The 12,685-nt window shown below is 29.6% G+C and overlaps 1 protein-coding gene across 1 annotated transcript in view; it reads left to right on the forward strand.

Moving 5' to 3' along the window:
- The window catches only part of LOC112684961 (neuropeptide F receptor-like), a 127,401-nt gene that overhangs the window by 60,305 nt on the left and 54,411 nt on the right, over positions 1–12,685 (forward strand). The gene's annotated exons all lie outside the window — the stretch shown is intronic.

A 12,685-nucleotide genomic window follows, 5' to 3' on the forward strand; every position in this document is an offset into this window, starting at 1 on the left:
AAGTGTTGTAGTAGATTTATATAAGAAGACTGAAGACTTGAGCGAAGAACCCATCCAGTGATGGGACTTCTTTGGAGTTGCGGATGGGTTTTATTCAGTCAGGAGGTCCCGACACCATTTTCGTTTCAAACGTCGTCCAGAGTCACCTGGAATGCTGAGGGTGGATAAGTTTGAGATTAGAGGATTACGGTGGTTGGAGAGATTTGAGTGGAATCGTTTATACAGAGTTTTGGCTACGAGTTGAACTGTTGGAATAGACAGGTCCTTGTGGAGTGTATCGTTTGAGACGTAAAAGGGGGCTTTGGTAATTTGTCGAAGGCATTTAGATTGGAATATTTGAATTTTATTTATGTTAGATGGTTTGGCTGAACCCCAAAGTTATATACCATATAACCATACGGGCTTTAGTAGCAGTTTATATATAAGTATTTTGTTGTTCAGATTAATGTGTTTAGATGTAAGGAGTAGCTGACGGGATCGGTTATTCAAGGCAATACTTTTGGTATGGATGTGGTGGGCCCAGGTCAATCGACGATCCAGGTGGAGTCCAAGGTACCGGACATTTTGTGTGGGTGGAATGGGTATGTTATTAAGGGTTATGGTAGGGCAGTTTCTAGACCTTAGAGTGAATGTACAGTGGGCTGATTTTGATTCGTTTATTTTTATCCCCCAATCTCTGTACCAGTTTTGGAGGAGATTTAAATGGACTTGAACGTGGTTGGAGGCTATTTCAGGGTCTGAGTTAAGCGCCATAATAGCTTTGTCATCGGCAAAGTCACCTGTGATCGTATGGTTGGTTGTTGGTTGGTCGGAGATGTATAGGTTGAATAAGAGTGGGGCTACTACGGCGCCTTGGGGAACTCCAGCGTGGATGGGATTTATTTCAGATAAGGCTGAACCAGAGCGTACAGTAAAGTTCCTGTCTTCGAGGTATGATTTGAATAATAGATAGTAGTAGGGAGGGAATATGGATTTCAGTTTGAAAAGGAGACCTTGGTGCCACACTTATATTTTAATTTAATGTGAATAAATATATAATTATAATACTACGATTTATTGCTGATTATTTTGTAATAAAATCAGCTTCAATCATCAATTTAAAATATAAAATAGATAAATGAGTAGGTCATGTATTGTAAAATGTTAACTTTGGCATGATATAAGATAGGTCTCTACCTTTTAGTGCGGATCCATCGCTAGTACAGCATAGTGAAATAAAAATTTAATTTCATCATAATTATTATCATAAAAAATCAAAAATACCAATGTATTTCACTTATTTTATTTTCTTCAGTACTATCTATTGATCTGATTCAGTATTTATAGTTTCGATCGTAAATAGAAGTATTCGATAAACCCTGCAAATAACCTCGATTTTAAGACATTTTCAACATTAAAAGAGTAATCAGTGGGAATACGTATAATTCTATAACACATGTTAAATGATACACTAGAAACAAATGTATGAATAAAATTGATAAAATATTATTTTTCATTTTACCCCAGAAGGCACCTAAAATAAACCAGATATCACGACCTGTTGTGTGATTAACTACTACCATGCCATGTCATAAAATTCTGTCTGTAAATGGCTTTTTCATCCATGACAGCAATCTTTATATGAAATGTTATATAATTTAATTTTTTTTTTTTTATTATTATTATTATTTCACAATCCGCGGCTACTATGGCCATAGGAGACGTTACAGTATAAAACTTGTACATGTACAAATATAATAAAGTAAATATATAAATGAAAAACATTAATATATAAATACATAAATAAATACAAAGTACAGATATATATATATTGAGACTTATAACGGTTGAAATACCCTCATGTAGAATACCCTCATGTAAACCCTCATGTTTAATGTTATACTCATAACGTTATAAAACGTTTTGGTGCCCTGATTATGGTGCCTAGATATGCTAGATACAAGCATCGAAGAATAAATGAGCTTATTTGGTGGTTGTGTACATACGTTCGTTGTTATCGATACTACAGTGACTAGGAATCCATAAGTGTGAAATGTTTTCTTTGAAGATAATTGTGCACTATAATGGACATTCTGAATTATCCTCGCAATGTCCATTGGGTTGTGAAATGTTAGAGACTAGCGAGGATCGATAAAAAATTATTATGTATCGTCATGTTGTTATGTTTGATTTCTGCAATAGTGTATTCAGTGACTTTGAGAATGACTATAGTAAATATATGTTACGGGCAAAGTATACAATTTGGGCAATTTAGATAACGGATGATATGATTTAATGAAATATGATAAATCGTAAAACATAGTTAAAATAAAGTCAAATTATTATCTAAAAATTATTATCTGTAACTAATTTGTTTGTTCTTATCGTATTTTTACTATGGGGATGTCCGCTGGTCCACATATTATACGCGTGTACGTGACATAATATATTATTACTATATTTACTGATTTATAAGTTATATTATATGAAGTTGTAGTGATTATCGTGCAGTCGGCCTTTTACCTATTCTCAAAAATGAACTATTTAGTAATCGTGAATCGTTTGTATAGTGCAGGTTAATTCATTCAGTGCATATCTAACTACTTATTCGAATATGGAAAAGTTTAATAAAGATTTAAACATTTTTTTTTTTTTTTTTAAAAGAAAGGTTCAAATACTTCATTTTTTACCAAGTTAAAATTTGATCAATTAATTTTACATAAAAATCAATTAAAAAACAATTCAAAGAAAAAGGAACCGAATGATTATAAACTTTTAAAAAACTATGACGTTTTAAAAGTTTCTGATATTAATACGATAATTATATCAGTATCTGAAAACAACAAAATTAAATATTATGTACATTTATTGATTGGACATGGTGGACGAAATAAGATGAAACACGAGGTAAATACAAAATATAAAAATATCATCAGAGATATAATTATGCTATACTTAAATAGTTGCGAATCATGTAAAAAAAAAGGAATCACAGCCAAAAAAGGATTGATGGTGTAATATATTATATCTACTGAGATGAATTAATCAATAATATAAATACATGTCATTATTCATTGATTTATCATATTTCATTAAATCATATCATCTGTTATCTATATTGCCCAATATACGAAGGGCATTTTATATACTGTCCGGACAATGTATAAAATGCCTAAATTGTATACTTTGCCCGTAACATATATATATAATTATTTATTAGATATATAGTAATTATAGTAATATACTCTAATTGTATTTATGAACTATTTATCGGATAGTCTCCATTAGATTTAGTTATCTTCATAAATGATGGCAATCCCAACGCGATCTGTGTAAATATGAGTTTGAGATGTGTGAAGGCATTGTTGATTTCATGGGGAGTGTGTACAGTTCCAAATTGATGTTTATTGAAAAACACCAGTGTGGACATAAAAAGGTTTTAGCGGGTATTATTTTTTCGATATCATATTTTGTACATATATATATTATTCAGTGTTTGTTTTAGATGAAATGTGATGTCTAGGGGTAGCCTTGGCATCCTAGTTGCTACTTTTCCGTTTATTCTTTCTTTGATATTGGATTGGTTCTGGATTTTGTGGTCTCCAAAGATGATAGAGATTTTATGGTTTTTTTTTTCACTTTTTGTTAAAGAATAAGAGGTTTGGTTTAGGAGGATTAAATTATTCGACGATAATTTCGAACAAGAGATGAGCTTGTTTGTTAAGTTTGATATGAAATGCTGAATGTAATTAGATTTTATATTGTGGCAGAGCATTTAAAGTCGTCAGAATATAACATAAGTTGTTATTTCTTTGATGACGATTTATTGATGACGATGAGGAAAAAAGTGACAGAAGTGGATAAACCTTGTAGTACTCCGTTTTCTTGGAAAAAAGTGTCAGAGAAGTTGTTAGAAGTTTTAACTTGAAAAGTTCGGTGCCTGAGTAATTTATTTTACCTTAATATTTCATATTGCTTTATCTATCACTTGTACTTGTTGTATAAATATTTTTATAGGTTATTCGATTTATATAATAAGAAACAAAAATAAATAAGTGATAATTATTCTTCAATAGTAAATAAAATCAAAACCCAACCGAAAATTATTTTAAATATTTTACCATGGCTCAAAAGATAATACAATAAAGTAGAGATTAATAATATTGCATTGTATATAACTATTACTACACAATTCAAAATACGAGATTTTGATTAGAAATTCGATAAAAATTAAAGTTATAATGTCACACATGGTTATAGCGGTCGGAACCTAGATTCCAGAAGAATGACGTGTGTGATCACTCAGACTATTCGTTACATCTTGATAAAAGAAATAAAGTAGAAAGTATAACAATTCCTCATATAAACCGTTTTTCCATTAGCAATCAGCTGTATAGGTCTCAAGATATATTTTATGTAATATACGTAACTATTTATTTATTTCAGTTTCAGTACAGGGACGAAAAATGCATTCCATTTGCAATGGATTCTTTTATATATTAGATAATACCATTTGGGATGATAACCAAAAAAAAAAATATATTAAACAGTAACTACTTCGATTATAGGGCCCATGTATAAGATACTTTAAAATATAAATTTTAGATTTTATCACTATATTTTCTGATATGAATAAAAACTTAATAAGTGAGACTCATAAAAACTGTTTAACTTCGTTTATGATACTATATTGGAAAAAAAGAAATTAATTTTACAACTCAAAAACAATAATAAAAAAGTGTTATTCAAAATTAATTTTATTTATCGCAAAAAACATTTAGAATAGTTGATATATTTTTTTAACAAGTTGAAGTACATATACGGTAAAAATAGTTATTTATACAAATAATGACGACAATTTTCTTTTATAAGTACTTATTATTTTTTAATAAACAATTCAGATCAAAAGAAAACCTACGTAAATCTACAAGAGTATTTAATTTCTTTTCATATGATGCATTTTAATTACAGTTGCATAATTAGGTCTGATTGAAAACCAAGCAAACCATGTTACGAGTACATCAAATTCATCATTAAAATATGATTTGATTTTAATCGAACTAAAAAATACAAAAATTAAAATAAAACATTTATTGAGGTGAGTTCCAATTTACTTTGAATTGATTTTCGATTTTAACCAGAGTATTAAATATATATGAAATATTAAAAATGTCATTGTTATTTTAAGTGATATTTTCAAAAAAGAATGGTAAAGCAATGTTTAGTTTTAATTTATTTCAGAATCTTATAACTGTATGTTCGAATGTAGACATCTTTAAAGATATCTTTAAAAATAAAGAAATATCGTAGGCAGGCGTTGTATAGTGTATGGTTTCTGATTAAAACCCGAAATGGGCATAGATGTGATGGTAGAAAGGAATAGTGCTCATAACGAGTTTCCCTTAAAAAGGTGATGACTACGTTAACATTTTCTGAATTTTTGAAATGAAAACTTAAATATGACCGGATATATACTTTTAAAGTAAAATATTTTTGCTTGAAATCAATCTTGATTGATGACGAATTTTTGAATATATTACATTTTTAAATTGAATTGGAGGAGTAAAAATAATAGCAGGGTTCACGTTTAGCTGGTTTATTAAAATATTCGTTCAATACTTTAATTTGAAAATAATTATTCTGGTGATCAAATCGCTTATTCTAAATTAATATTAAGAGTAAACGTGATTCATAAAATATATTTTTAAACGTGTATATACTAAAAAAATAATTTTGCAGAACATTATTAAAAATATTTCATTGTAATCAACATTTTAATGTAACAAACACTAATCGGATTATAATAACCATTGCAGTTTTTCACTCATTATGAAATTATTTTTCTTTTTATTATACAAAAATATACGCCAGGTATTTATTTTGTTATTATTATCATTACTATTTTTAATTGAATTTTTGTAAGAAAAGAGCTCCTAACTTTCGTGTAATTTTTCTTCTTTCATCATATAACTTATTTATCATCAAAACTTTAAATCTAAATCTCCAAATGTATATAAAATTGTATAATTGTTGTTGATGAAATTGTAGTATTTCAATTTCCTTAAAGTTAATAATTTCTGTACTCATTTGTCTGCTCTAATTTTATTTTTATCCTTTTACGTCTAGTACTTGGTTTCACCGTTCTAGGTTCTCTCTTTAATCTTCTTTCTTTTTCAGTCCCATCATTTTTGACTTAGACGTTGCTATCCTTGACCAACAGTCCAAATTTTGAAATGTGGTTTCAATCACATTAGTTGTTATTGTTCAAACTTCTACTTCTCATAGTGTTCCAAGTTTCAAATCTTATTCTTTCCAGATGTCGCTATATCAACTGTCAAATATCTACATGTTCTGCATCGCCAAAAAGTATAGTTGCGTAGAAATGACGTGATCGATGAGCGTACTTATTATAAATACACGGGTGTTCGGAAATCAGGAAAATTTGGAAAAAATTGGAAAAATTTCCAATAATTCAAATAATTCTCCTGAAATGAACAAAGACACTAAACGTGAATCAGTAAATTCGATGAACTAAAATTCCGTAGAATTATGTAATATTTGCATGCCTCGTCCGTTACGATTTAAATGCTAAAAACAATGCGCTGTATTTAAAATTCATTGCGGTCCATAAATATTATATTCGTTGATCGTTATGCGTGTTCTGTAGCGTTTGTAAGACCGTAAAATGTACGCGCTGGTCTCCCCCCGCGGAGTCTTGAGAAATACCGATCAACGCAAATTTGTGCCAATCGCACGAACATCATGACTTCGCGCCACCAACGGACAGCGAATACGATTTGTTCGCATCGCGTTGCAGATAACACCAATGAATATTGTTGTTCGCGTGAGTTCGAGGATAAAAATAAAAACAACATTTTAGCAGCGTAATAATGCTGACGGTAATCGAATTAAAACGAAAAAACCGTCGATAATTCGGTAGGACATAATATTTCAATATAATGCAATCAATTCCCTTACATCCCTCAGGGTCAACGCTGCTGCGTGTTTACGATCAATGTGGTTAGGTCGTGTTTTATTATATGTGTTTTATTCGCGTTCGCATTGTCGCACGATACTAAATTATTGTCCTGGATTGTGGATGTATTTTGAATATTATTATTTCACGTTTTACACTAAAACAAACAAGACATTTTTAATCTTGTCAGTGTGATAAAAATAAAAAATAAACGCGTAGCGATAGTAATTTTAAACAATTAGCCGTGCGGTTTTGATGACGACGTTAGCACAACATTATTATCACTTTTCATATTTGTTAGAAGTTATAAATACTGACGTATCGAACATTTTTACTATGAGAATAAAATAAGGCACAATTTCAAAAATTTTTCATACTCGAAAATTACCAATTATAAAACATTTAATTTATAAATATATTTTATGCAATTTTTAATCATTATGTGAAAAATAATATGGCACGAATCAACGCCATGAAAATTATTATTTCATGGCACCAAAAGTTATTCAAATAATACTTATAAATAGCGAAATTTCCTTGAATTTACCAGTTATATAATTGTGGGTGGAAATCATAAATTATTAAAACGATATATATATTTATAGAAAATTCACTTCGAAATAATACTGATTTGAAAACGACGTATTATTGTTTTAAAAATTAAAAAGTTATTATATGTATTTCTCTTTTGAAGTAAAACGGTAGTTAAAAATGTTCAACATATACCTTGAAAACTTCGATTAATATAATAACTTTAAATTATATATATTTGCAACTTTTATTGATCTAAAGCAGTGGTTCCCAAACTTATTTATTCTACGCCCCCTTTGTAGATTTTCAATAATCTCCCCCCCCCCCCCCCCACCAATAAATTGAAAAAATTATAATTTTTTTGTTTACTTTACATTTTATAAATAAACTATATAATATTCGGAAAGACTACTTTTTTATTGATGATAGTTATTATAAAATATAAATAATTATAAAAAATATAGTATTATAGTGGAATTATAAATTGACATGAGTAATTATTATAATAAATTAGTAAAAAATATAAATAATAGAATGTATAATAAAATTAACATTTAATGTGAAAGCTCACAACACTTTTTTTTGGACAATTTTTTAAAGTTCGGCTCGATGTTTGATAAAGAACACCTCAAGTCAGATTCGACGTCCAAGCGATTTCTATATTTGGTTTTTATAATGGCCAAGCTGGAGAATCCAGATTCACATAAATAAGTCGATGAAAATTGTACAAGGCCTTATAAGGCTTCATTTGAAATTTCAGGATAAATGGGTTGGTATTTTACCCAAAACTCTTCCAAAGAGCTGTCACTGTTAAAAACAATTTTTGCGCGTGAATCATTCTTCAGCTCGATTGCTTGTTTTTGAAATTTATCCGGCAATGTGTCTACGTTAGCACTGAATGGACCACTTGTTAGCGTATATTTCCAACTTTCGTTAGAAAAATCCGGAAAATATCGCATGAATTCATCAGTCAAACAATCAAGATGTTCAATCACTATACTTTTCAATCCAACAAGACAAATAGATTCTTCTTCATCAGAGATAAGTTTGTTCAATCGACGGAAAAACGAAACATTAGGAGTCTCTTTGTTTACTCGGCGTTTCCACTGCTGTAGCTTTTCTAGAAATGACTTTATAGAATCTTTGGCGATTATAATATTCGTATTCTTCCCTTGTAATTAATAGATAATTAATAGATTCTAGAGTGTTAAAATTTTCCCATATTGATACGTATTTAATTTTATACGATTTTCAACTTAATATAACTCAATACTTTTTTAATGTCATTTTTACTATTTCAATAATAAATTCCAAGTGTATACTGCTTAAATATCAAATGAGATATAGATGAAACGATGAAAAATTAAAGTAGTAGAGCATATTTCAACATTTTAAGTACGTGACAGTACCCAGTGATGAATGATCGTGTCACTGACGAACAATAATAACGACCGATTTGACAGGAGTTGATTTTTCCTATATGATAGTCTGGTAGACAATTTTATTGGAGTGCCACTCAGTGAAAATTACTTAGAATATTTTCTGAAAGTATGTGACTTTAAATTTAAATAACTACAAGTCATTTCCGATAAAATAATAATAAAAATATGAATACAATAATAATTACTGTAATAAATAATGTGAACTCAGATGGTAATATGTGTATATATATATATATTAAGTTAAAAAATATCGTTAACTTAACTTAATTTCAATTAATAAGTTAAGTTAATTACAAAAAAAAAATAATTAAGCGCTGATTTAAGTTATATATATTAACAATTTACTACAGATCTTATTTAACATTAACGATGATGAAAACGCAGAAAAATCATATTCGACTCTTATTAGAGTAGAAAAATATAGATTCCTTTATTGGGATTTTCTATAAAGCATTCAAATGTCAAATTTATGGTAAATTATGTATCGTTTGTTTTTATTCATTTTTTATACAAATCACATATGATAAATATAATTTAAAAAAAAGTATTCTTTTTAATGTTCAATAACAGTATGAAAACTAAAAATAATAACTGCAGTTGAAAGTGTAACTATAAAATTATACAGATAATAAATGTACACAATTGATACGATTGGAACCCGATTGAGCACAGATACAATTAAACAATAGAAATCCAAAATGTAACACGGTTGAACATAAAAATACGTATAACGTTGCCGTCCCAAACAACAAAATAATAATTTGAAAAAATATTGAAATATTTATAAGAATTATTTTATAATAATCATCAAAGTATTTATTAGTGTATAAAACTATAAAATTAAATTATTTTACAAATATATATATTAGGGTGTCCCTTATATATAGAAAAATTTTTTGTTTTAGAAAATTGTCCCACATACCCCCTAATTTTTTTCCTTTTTGTCTTAAACTGTTGTAAATTAAATATTTTCTCTCTATATAACATAATAGGATAAAGTTAACCCGTGCCGAATTTTATTCAAAATTGGTATATACGAACTCTAGTATTTCTCTAGTATTTCAAATACATTTTTTGGGCACCTCAACATTTTACTTGGCTTAATTTTTTGTGCTACCGACTTACCAGATTTTTTACCACATTTTTGTGAATAATTTACAAAGATCTAGATAAAACGTGATAGCACTTAAATTAATTGACTACTATTTTATTTCAGAATATTGTTATTTAATACATAAAAATCAATATTTTATTTTATTAAATGAAAATTGAACATAGATTATTACAATTGGTATTTTCTCTTCAAAATTTCTTTTTTGCAATCTGGATATATTTTTCGGTGTTCACTAACACATTGTAACACAAACTGTTTTTGTGCTTCATCTGCTGTGAGTAGACCATGAAAATCCTGCATTAATTTCACAGCTCTCTCCGCTGTATCGTTAACTCCTTTTAGGCATGAAATGACTTCTTTTGCTTGAATGAAATCCTTATTTGTCTCCCATGAAGATATGGGTGCCTGAAGAAATTGATCATTGAATTCTAGGAGACTGAAAAAATTCTTACTCTTCAAAGATAAAAAGTCATCTAAGCTCTTCTCTAAAAAAAAAAAAAAAAAAAAATAACGAAAATAATTAAAATAAATTTATAATATAATACTTATTAATAGTGTTAAAGTGATGATAAGAAAGTAATGCTAAAAGCAATATTATTTATTCAATAAAAATAAAATATTTTAAACGAAACGTTTTTCCAATAATTTTTATTAGAACTTACCATAAAATGGACCTATCAATTCTTAAACGGATGGGATAAACCTGTTTCCAGACATGACTGGATATTCTCTATGAAAATTTTCAACTATTCTTGCTTTTGTAGCTCGATCCACTGAATCATCAAAAAGTCCTGAGGCTGCTATTTTCGTCGATTAAATACCAAAGATGCTGGCAAAACTTTTTTATTGCTGCTTTTGATATTATTTCATCCACAGTATCGTAGGCCTTGATAGTTTTCAGGAAGTTCAAATCTTGCTGAGGAGCTTTCATTGCAGATGTACATTTCAGCCATTGCTTAACGTAATACATAACAATAAAACTACACACATCCAGTAGAGCTAATTTGTCTTTTTGAGGCAGACTAAACTGTGCGCTAAGTAGAGCAATTTTCAACGAATACAATGTTCTCGCCATCCATCGTGCTTGGTGCATTGGACCAGGTGGTCTTATTTTCAATGTTTTATTTTTATCTCCTTCCAAAAATATAATAGATAGCTCTACTAATTCACGATAGTCATGTCTTAAGTCTTTCTTTAAAATTTCAAATTGATAATAATCGAACAATGTATTGACTTCATACTCAGTCCAATGAACTGTTACACTGTTTGTAGATAATTCAAAATTACCGGGATCAATATTTTTCCAATTTTTCCTAAACTTTTTAAAAAGAGGTATGTCCGGACTTGAAACGACATGACATTTTAGCCTCAAATAATTTTTTCAATACAAGTTCATAAATGTGATGACGACAACCAAAAATTAACAACTCCCACCTCTAGTTTCTGTTCCAACAACACACATGCACCATTTATTCGTCCTGTGTTGGAAGCCGTTGTATCGCAACATAGAATTTCAACTATTTCTGTCAGATTCCAGTCTGCAACTGTGTTGAAGATCGCATCAGCCTAATTTTTGCCACTTGAACTTTCCAATTTCGGTACTGCCAAAAGCTGCTCTTTTATACCAAATGAAACTAAAATGGAAAGACGTTCTTCTTAAGAATTTTTCACATTTATTGCTGGTAACATTTTACCATCACAGTGTACAGTCACCACTTTAGGAATCTCATTTTGAAAATCACGTTTGATGAATACAACTCGTTCTTAGCGAAGTTTCGTTCCAAATCGCTGGATAGTGGACTTGTTCACCGGGAAATCATCAGTATCCAATCCCAGAGCCTCAATAGTCGCTTGAACAATGAACACTGAGTCTCTTACGCTTAATTGACACCTGTCAAATGCTAACACCAATTTAGTGGTAATAAAATTTTTCCTGTCACGTTTTGCCTTCATTGACATTTCTGGGAATTGTTCTGGGAGTTCAAAATCATTAGAGCTGAGAGAATCACTTACGTTATAGTTAACGACTAACGAAGACATGGAAACAGTGTTGAAGATTTTTTTTCTACGATTTTCTTCGGCGTCAGCCCTTTGTATTGCTCGTTTTTCTTTTTCAACGAACTTCTAGTCAACACCACCCAAGCTACCAGGCCAGCCTGGCTCCCTTTGACGCTGTAAAAAAATGTTATCTTCTTCCAGTTTCATAAATTCGAGAGCACTAGCGTGTGCTATATGAAAAAAAAATGTAATCTAGCTTATTCACAAAATCATTCCTTCAATGCTCGAAAATCTCTTGAGTTTTATTTGCATCTTTTTGAAGATTTCTCCGGTCTTCGTACAACTTAACAAGTTTTTTTACACTATTGGGAAGAGCTTTTGTTGGAATTTGAGCCTTCTCCCAAAATATATTGCACTCTTGAACTGCCAAATCAGCACTTTCACTCAAAGATAATTTCACTTCATGCATGTTATAAAATAAAACAGCAAGCACTTGACGATTAGACGGAAGTTTAGCACCAAAAATTTGATGATTTACATCACCAACCAAAAATACTAGTATTTTAGCACTACGTAAGTTTGACATATTTAATTGTAAAATAAACGAAAATGAAACGCACCAGCACTGAACGGCTAACGAGGTAT

This window comes from Sipha flava, unplaced genomic scaffold (assembly GCF_003268045.1).
Source record: "Sipha flava isolate LNK unplaced genomic scaffold, YSA_version1 259_pilon_pilon, whole genome shotgun sequence".
Lineage (NCBI taxonomy): Eukaryota > Metazoa > Arthropoda > Insecta > Hemiptera > Aphididae > Sipha > Sipha flava.